The sequence below is a fragment of the Phyllostomus discolor genome, chromosome 2 (assembly GCF_004126475.2).
Source record: "Phyllostomus discolor isolate MPI-MPIP mPhyDis1 chromosome 2, mPhyDis1.pri.v3, whole genome shotgun sequence".
Lineage (NCBI taxonomy): Eukaryota > Metazoa > Chordata > Mammalia > Chiroptera > Phyllostomidae > Phyllostomus > Phyllostomus discolor.
This window is the reverse complement of record NC_040904.2, coordinates 160714026-160723506: the sequence shown is the minus strand read 5'-3', so window position 1 is coordinate 160723506 and position 9481 is coordinate 160714026. Positions and strand designations below refer to the sequence as shown.

The 9481-nt window shown below is 40.0% G+C and overlaps 1 pseudogene; it reads left to right on the top strand.

Annotated features, from left to right (window-relative positions):
* The first annotated feature begins 3118 nt into the window (after positions 1-3118).
* Positions 3119-7264, top strand: LOC114512982 (annotated as a pseudogene).
* Positions 7265-9481: the final 2217 nt, after the last annotated feature.

Below are 9481 nucleotides of genomic sequence, written 5' to 3'. Positions count from 1 at the left end.
GAGAAATCAGCTGACAGTCTGATGGGAACTCCTTTGTAGGTTACTGTCCCCTTATCTCTTGCTGCTTCTAGGATTCTCTCCTTCGTTTTTACCTTGGCTAATGTAATGATGATGTGCCTGGGTGTGTTTCTTTTTGGGTCCAACTTCTTTGGGGCTCTCTGCGCTCCTTGGATTTCTTGGAATACTGTTCCCTTTGCCAGTTTAGGGAAGTTCTCCTTTATTATTTGTTCAAATAACTTTTCCACTTGTTGGTCTTCCCCTTCTGGTACCCCTATAATTCGGATGTTGGAACGTTTAAAGGTGTCCTCGATGGTCTTAAGCTTTTCTTCGATTTTTTGAATTCTTATTTCATCATGCTTTCCTGCTTGGTTGATTCTATCTTCCTTCTGGTCCACTGTGTTGTTTTGAGACTCAGATTCCTTCCTTTCACTATTGGCTCTCCTCCGTGTATCTTCCTGCATCCCTTTTATGGTAATCTGCATTTTTTCATGTAATTTGCATCCAAAATCAACTAGTTCCGTGAGCTTCCTGATCACCAGTGTTTTGAACTGTGCATCTGATAGATTGGCTATTTCTTGGTCGCTCAAAAGGATGAGTCCTGGGAGACTGATCTGTTCTGCTGGAAACATATCTTCTGTCTTTCCCTATCTCTCCTATTATTTTATTTATTTATTTATTTTTTCTCCGGTCTGGTCGCTCTTGTTATGGTAGGGGGCGGAGCCTTAGGTGTTCACCGGGCTGGGTGCCCCAGTCTCTAGATTGTGATGTTATATGTGGGGGCAGGGGCGGGAGTGGGGACAGGAGGGATCAATGGCGACCGTTCCGTACTCCTGGAGCCAGACACTTCCCTGGGCTTCTGGGCCGTGAGCTCTGCCCTGGTCCACAATCGCTGCCCCACTGATTCCCCCAGCCGCTGCTTGCGTACTCAGGGATCACCGCTGCACCGCTGCGCTCCGGCGCCCCGGATTGCTGTCGCGCTGATTTTGCGCCAAATTTCCCCCGACCTCCGTGCGCCTGCGACCCGCGCCAGCCCCGCGCCCGCTCGCTCGGCTTGTCGTCCCCTACCAGTCTGGATGTACGGGTCTACTTCGACTTCTAGGCTGTCCGACTTCCATTTAGATAAATCCTCTGACAGTTCTGATATTATGACTGCAAATCATTGTTGTAAATTATTGTTGTTCTGTTCTTGGTTGTGCGAGGAGGTACGATGCGCCCACCTATTCCTCCATCTTCACATTTACACAATGGAATTCTATGCAGCAGAAAGAAAGAAGGAGCTCCTGCCCTTTGCAACAGCTTGGTTGGAGCTGGAAAGCATTATGCTAAACGAAATAAGCCAGGCAGTGAAAGACAAATACCATATGATCTCACCTTTAACAGGAACCTAAACAACAAAACAAAGGAACAAGCAAAATATAACCAAAGACACTGAAATAGAGGATAGGCTGACAGTGACCAGAGGGGAGAGAAGAGAGAATTTCAGGGGAGAATGGGTAGGGTTTACAGGAACAAATTTAAAGGACACATGGACAAAAACTAGGGGGAGGGCTGGAATGGGAGTAAAAGGGAGAAAACTGTACTTGAAAAATGGTTAAAATAAAAAACAAATAAATAAACAAACTATGGTACACTTACACAATGGAACACTATGCAGCATAAAGAAAGAAGGAGCTCCTACTCTTTGTGACAGCATGAATGGAACTGGAAAGCATTATGCTAAGCGAAGTAAGCCAGGTGGTGAAAGACAAATACCATATGATCTCACCTTTAACAAGAACCTAATCAATAAAACAAATAAACAAGGAAAATATAACCAAAGACACTGAAATAGAGAACAGGCTGACACTAACCAGAGGGGAGAGGGGAGGGAATTTCAGGGAAAAAAGGTGGAGGGTTGGCACGAACAATTATAAAGGACACATGGACAACAAGGGGGGGGGAGCACATGGAAACGGGAGGGAGGTGGGAAGGGCTGGGGTGTTGGGCTGGGGTGGGGGGAAAAGGCAGAAAGCTGTACATGAACAATAATTAATAAAAACAAATTTAAGTGTAAAAAATTATTTTTCTTCTTTCTCTTTTGGGTGAATATTTATTTCTTCCTTTTGTTTCAAATCATTAATCTGAGTCCCAGTTTCTTTCCCTTCACTGTTGGTTCCCTGTCTATTTTTCTTTATTTCACTTTGTATAGCCTTCACTTCTTCCTTTATTTTGTGGCCAGTCATTTATGTTGTATGCAATCATTTCTCTGAGAATCCTGATCACCAGTGTTTTGAACTTTGCATCTGATAGGGTGGCTATCTCTGTGTTGCTTACTTCTTTTTCTGGACTTTTGATCTGTTCTTTAATTTGGGCCATATTTCTTTGTCTTCTCAATTTGGCAGGCTCCCTGTGTTTCTGTGTATTAGGTAGAGCTGCTTTGACTCCCATGTTGGTGCACATGTTACACTGTAAGGGGCGGAACCTTAGGTGTTCACCAGGACAGGAAACCCACTTCCCTCACTTTGTGGCACTGTATGTGGAGGAGGGGTCAGAGAGGGAACAATGACACTTGCTGGGCTCTTACCCCATTTCCAGTCACTTCTTCCACTTCCAGTTAGAGACTGGCACCCTTCTAGCTGCTGCCTGGTACTGATTCCTGGAATGAGTTGGTTTGCGTATATTCTAGGACCCCGTGGGTCCTATAAATGGACTCTCTTGAGAGACTGGCAGTTTCTTCCACTGACCCAACCCCCAATGATTTTTGTAGCCAGAGGTATAAGACTTTATTTCCCAGCACTGGAATCCTGGGCTGCACAATCTGGCCTGGGGCTGGTATCCCTCACTTCCCAGTTGTCCCTCCCGGTTTTTATCTGCCACATGTAAATGTAGGACCACCTGTTCCACTGGCCGCTGCCACATCTTTGCACAACACTGTATCCTCCCTGCTCTAGCTCTCTGGCTGTGCCCTCCCACCATCCACATGAATTTCTTCTTTAAATTCTTAGCTTTCTGACTCCATACAGTTTGATTTTCTGGGAGTTCTGGTTGTTATTTGTTTTTAGATTGGTTCTTATCCTTATGGTTGTAAGAGGAGGTGAAGTGTGTCTGCATATGCCTCCATCTTGGCTGGAAGTCCCAGATGCCACCTCTTGATGAGAAGAGCAGCATGAATATTAGGAATGGCAAGAACAATTGGTAGCTCTTTGCAGTCAATCTACTACACATGAGTAAAGAGGTAACTAAAAAGAGGGAAATGAGGAGAAACATAAAATGAGAGGGGAAAATGTAGGTATAATTATACAATGCTTTTATGAGTTAACTTTTGAAATTCAGGAATAATAGCTGAAGGTTTATGTATATTTGTTTTTTTAAGATTTTATTTATTTACTTTTAGAGAGACGGAGGGTGGGAGAAAGAGAGGGAGAGAAACATCAATGTGTGATAGATAATATTGATTGGTTGCCTCTTACATGCCCCCAACCAGGGACCTGGCCTGCAGCCCAGGCATTTGCCCTGACTAGGAACCAGTGAACTTTTGGTTTACAGGCCGCTACTCAATCCACTAAGCCACACCAGCCAGGGCATTAAAAATTTTTTTCAATTTAAGTTTTATTTTTCAATTACAGTTTACATTCAATACTATTTTGAATTAGTTTCAGGTGTATGTATTATGTTTGTTTCAATAGGGGAAGGCAACATCATGAATAAATATATATTATGATCATTATAGAAAATTGACATGTATTACATATGTTATATATGTCACATAAATAATTCATATAGTTTATATATTTATTTTGACTGTTGTGCTTAGCATATAGGTTCTCAAGAATAATTACTAGCTTTGGCTGGGTAGCTCAGTTGGTTAGAGCATTGTCCTGATATGCCAAGGTTGCAGGTTTAATCCCTGGTCAGGGCACAAACAAGAAAAAAATCAATGAGCCCTGGCCAGGTGGCTCAGCTGGTTGGAGTATCATCCTGTACACCAAAATGTGTGGGTTTGATTCTTATTCAGGATACATACCTACCTTGTGGGTTTGGTCCCCAGTTGGGACACATATGGGAGGCAACCCATCGATGTTTCTCTCTCACATTGACGTTTTTTTCTCCCTTCCCCTCTCTCTAACATCAATAAAACTTATCCTTGGGTGTGAATTAAAAACAAACAAACAACCAATGAATGCATAAATAAGTGAAACAACAAATCAATATTTATCTTTTCCTCTCTGACTACAATCAATCAATAAAAAAAATTTTTTTTAAAAGAACAGCAGCTGAATTACTGACAATGAAGGCCACACCTGCTTATCTCATCTGCCTTCCTGGTTGTCAGGGAAGGAAAAGAATTTGCATGTTGGTGAAGGAAGAAGCTGAGTGGTACAACAGTGAAATTTAAATAAAAGCCAAGATGGGCCAAGGTGTCCTACAGGCTGTAAAATGCAGTTTAAGCACAGTGCCATTTTTTCTGTCCAAATGATGTTAATTATTGGAATGCACAATTTTTAATATGCAAATAAAGTTTTAAAACATGAAAGAAAAAAAAACTGCCTGAGGGTAAATTCTTTACCACCACTTGGGCGGTTACCTAATTTCTCTAAGCCTGAGTTTCCTCATTTTAAAATGGGCTTAAAAGCAATACCAACTTTATTGGGTTATTGTGGGGATTAAATAAGATAATATATTTAGCATACTGCCTGGAAGATAGTAAACACTATATAAATGTTTGTTATTATTATTAAATCTATTAAGTCTGTTCTCATTTGATAATCTTCCACTGGAATAACATAGGTGAGGGTTACAGCCCCAGTGCCAGTCCTAAGGTAATTATTCTGACCTTCTGGGTTAAGAACCCCATAAGTTATTTTGCTTTTTTTCCCTGTGTTTGAAGACAAGCAAAGAGAATATCAAGTTTAATATTCACAATAGATGAACATTGGAGGTCACCTAACCTTCCATGTAATGGATGAATCCTCAAAGGTTCTCAACAGAACCTAACCTCTATTTGAGATATTATTATCCAATAATAATAAAACCTAACATTTGTAGACTATTATAGAGTTTATAATGCTTTTTCATATCCATTAGTTAATTCTCACCATTCTATGAGGTATTATCCTCATTTTGTAACAGGGTGCAGCCAAGAGGGGAGCCTCAAATAGGGATCTGTTATAAGATCCAGAAGAGCCTGGAGATAATTGGCTCCACACCACAGGGCCACACCTGCCCAGAATCTGGCAGCTGTGGCCAATTGTGAGAGGAGCCGGAAATGGGGCTTCAGAGGAAGATTGGCGCTGGGATTTAAACTGAGACGCGGCAGCCATTTGAGAGGGAGGATCATGTGCAGCCCTGTAAGAGAACCACACAGCTTTAGCAGAGTGGAGACTCCCCCGCAGCCCTGAGAGAGAGAACCACGCGGCTCTGGCAGAATGGGGACTCCTGTGGTCCGGGGAGAGAGGACCACATGCCTTTGCCAGAGTAGGGACCCCCGCAGCTTTAGGAGATACGGTACTCTGGACTGGGCAAAGGGGGAAGGAAGGAAGGACTGTGTCTGTTTGTGGGTGCTTTAAGGGACTTTAGGATTTTTGGTGAAGACATTAGGTCCCTACTTTAAGTTTGTATAGCATTAAATAAACATTTCCTTTCCTTTTCACAAATCTCTGGCATTGAGAGACGTCTTTCCTTTGGCGGCGGACATAACGGACCTGGGGGCTTCTTTCAATAATAGTATATCGTCCCAGGCCCCCCTTGTTTGTTCTGTAACAATTTTACACTTGAGGAAACTGAATCTCAAGGATCAAATTACATTCATATTTAATAGCACATAGCTATTAAGTAGCAGAATTGGTATTTGAATCCAATGTTACAATATCTATAATTTAGTTTAAAATATTTCAGTAAAGAGTAAAATATTACAGGTATGTTAAATTCAAATTATAATCTATGTGCAACTAGCATTCTAAATAGGAATTCACACTCTAAAGGGATTACTGGGTGTCTTAACTCTGATTAAAATTAGATATTTTGCTTATTAAACTAATGAATGTCAGAAATTAATTAATTTATAATCAAGACATTAATGGATTATTCATTGTTAATGGTTGTTAGAAATGGGCTTTCATGGTTGAAAATAGTGAAATTGTGGATTGGCTAAAATAATTAAAATGCTCTCCAATTTACATGAATTGGTAATGGTATATGAAATTATATAAGCATCAGGTAAAATTTAGCAAGGCCTATAGCTTATTGCCTTAGGATGGAAACTGACACTCCCTATCTAAGAGGTTTAGTGTCTTCACATTACCTGGGAGGATTTGTGGTTGCCTGATGCCAACTCTAAGGATAATAAAACCCTGATTTTTATAGTATTATTGCATTTTTTAAAGTGAGAAAGCTTATTTAGAAAGTCACAGAAGTAGAAGTGAGCCACAGAAGAACCAGTTATAGAGGCAAAAAAAAAAAAAAAAAAAAAGGAGGGCCTTTGGAGCTTAGGAAAGAGAGGTACAAGGGCAAAAACCTGAACAAAACAGCCATAGGGAATACCTGGGAAAGAGGGAAGATTTGAGTCTGGCAGTGCTCCACACTTCTGTGGATCTTGCAAGGGCTCACTGATTTCAACCTGGTGCAGGACCTCAGGCAATTTCTATGGAGCTTTTGGCATCCCCAGAGAGGCTCATAAGATTGACTGAATGATGGAAGCACTGCCTGTGCAATTCTAGAATTCTCCAGTCCTTCCTGGTGATTTTGTTGAATACCAACCTTTACAATCCCAATGTCCAGGACTAGCCGAGCCTAGAGACTCTGTGGCCTTGAACCCAGGCATCAGTGAGGATGGGATCTGCTGAGGAGCTGCCCAGGAATATGAGCCTTTCAGGATTTCTGAGGACCATGGGAATGATCTGATCCATACTTTCTTCCACTTGGACTGGGAGGGGCTGGCTTTTCACAGACAACTTTGATTTCATGACATAATACAAACAAACGAGGAGCCTGGAGGAATAATCTCCCTGTAGAATCTGAGCATCTGAGAAGTGGAGGACAGCTAGAAACCGAACTACTTTGAGCTTTACATCTCCAATGACAAGGAGCAGCTCAGCAAAGCTCGCAAAACAGAGGCAGATGGCCAGGTGGTTGAGGAGAACCATGTGGTGTGCTGGGTATCTGCCTCTAAGCAGGAGGAGAAGGATGAATAGATTATGCCCATCCAGGCAGCTGTGAGTGAGCTTAGGGCTCCTTCTTTGGGATGTTTGTGGCAAGGAAGAAGTGGATTTCTGTCAAGAAGAAGCAGCATACCTGCCCTTTTGTCCCAATTATTTATTACAGAGCTGCCCCACCCTGGTGGCAGGACCCCTGGATTCAGCTGCTGCAGATACTGGTTCCCTCTTTGGAAAATTCACCTCCTCTAGAACCTCTCTTGTTATTTGTATCAACAACACCCTGTTTATAATTATTAATTATTTAACCACTAAAAAAAAGTAGGAGAATTTCTACTTGATGGGGCACTTATTCTAAAAAATAAACATTAACAAAGTGAATACATTAATGTACAAAAAATAATACTCTACAAGTAAGTAGAGATTATTTTTGGAATGCAGGGTGGTTTAATATTAAGAAAGTCACTATAACTCATTATTATATTGGGATTATATTAGTAAATGCTGAAAAACTTTTTGATAAAAGCCAGCATTTATGTTAACGATATAAATAATAAAAATAAGTCGAAGTAAGAATTCAAGTAAACTTAAATATAATAAAGGTTATATATCCAAACAAATAACAAATATGATCCTAAATGGTAAAACACTATAGCATTTTAGTCAAAATCAGAAACTAATAGGATGCCTCAATACCATTTCTTACTTTGTATTTAAATTTTTCATTTTTATCAAAATTATGCAGCACATGGTTTAAAGAGTCATTTAATTCTATAATACAGGTTATAAAAAACCAACAGTTCTACCCTGGCTGGTGTAGCTCAGTGGACTGAGCGTGGGCTGCAAACCGAGGGGTCACCGGTTTGATTCCCAGTCAGGGCACATGCCTGGGTTGTGGGCTGGGTCCCCAGCAGGGGGTATGTGAGAGGCAAGCACACACTGATGTTTCTCTTCCTCCCTTTTTTCCCCCTTCCCCTCTCTCTAAAAATAAATAAATAAAATCTTAAAAAACAAAACAAAACACTTCCCAGGCTCCTTACTGCTAATTTCCTCTTTTTCAGAGACAACCTCTTATAAGGGAAAACATATAGAAATCAATAGTTTGTCTCTATTTTAGCAACAGGCACCTAAAGGACCAAACAAAAATATTCCATTCCCAGTAGTGCCAAACATAAAATAGTTAGAAGTTAACAAGAAAGGTTACAGAAACCAAATAAGTATGCTTCTTACAGATAGCATTGCTCACAGTGGCAAAAACCTGGAAACAATGTGAATGTCATCACCAGTAATGCTTGACTAAATTGTGCCACATCCCGATACATTAGGTACCATCATTACGTACCTAACAAAAAGTTAGACCAGTTGCTTTTAATAGATTTCTATGAAGTAGGGTTGAATAATAAAATATGTAGAAAAATGCTTAAGACTGTTTTTATAAAGCAGTTATTCAAGAAATCTCTGCATACTGAAAAACAATAAGATAATTTTTTATAATATTTTTGCATGCACATAAAATCATATATATGGAGAACAAAATAGATAAACAATTTTAACATGGTCAGGATAAAAAAGACTTGGCTAAGTTTATTGCTTTCTGTTACTAGTTTTTCATCATAAGAGAATGATGTTTAAAAAAAAGTAACAGAATCCTTGTTAATTTATTCTAGTTCTAATATCTGCTCATTTTTCTATATAATGATTTTGAGAAATTCACTAATGTGGTAGCTTCTTATCCCTAGGATGAGACGATGAACCATGAAGAGAAGCTGTAGCAAAACTAAGTGGCCCTGGAAGTACTATTAGAAAATGTATGTTCATTCCTTAGAAGTTACTGCCAGAACTTTATTATTCCTAATTTGGTTTTCACCTGTCCATTATAAAGTACAAAGAATGAAATAACACAACAAATTAAATAATACAAAATGAAATAACAATACAAAGTGAAATCATACAACAAATCCAAGCCCTATTAGGGTAGCTCAGTTAATTAGAGCATCATCCAGATACATGAAGGTTGTGGGTTCAATCCCATCAGGGCACTTACAAGAAGCAAGTTGGTTATTGGTTAATGAGCACATAAATACGTGGAATGACAAATCAATGTCTCTCTCTTTCTAAAATCATTCAACAAAAAACCCCCAAAGCAGCAGAGTAAATTTTCGCTCTAAGCAACTTCCCCCTTTGTTTCATGCCCCTCCCACTCTCGCTGGCAACTCCTCTTCATCCTCCCATTTATTTTTCTTTTCCCCTTTTAGAAACCAGGCAATAAACACAAGGACATTCTCAATCAATTGCATATACAGGGAAAACTAGAAAGTGACTGCCATATATCCAAAGAAAGGTACAGGATT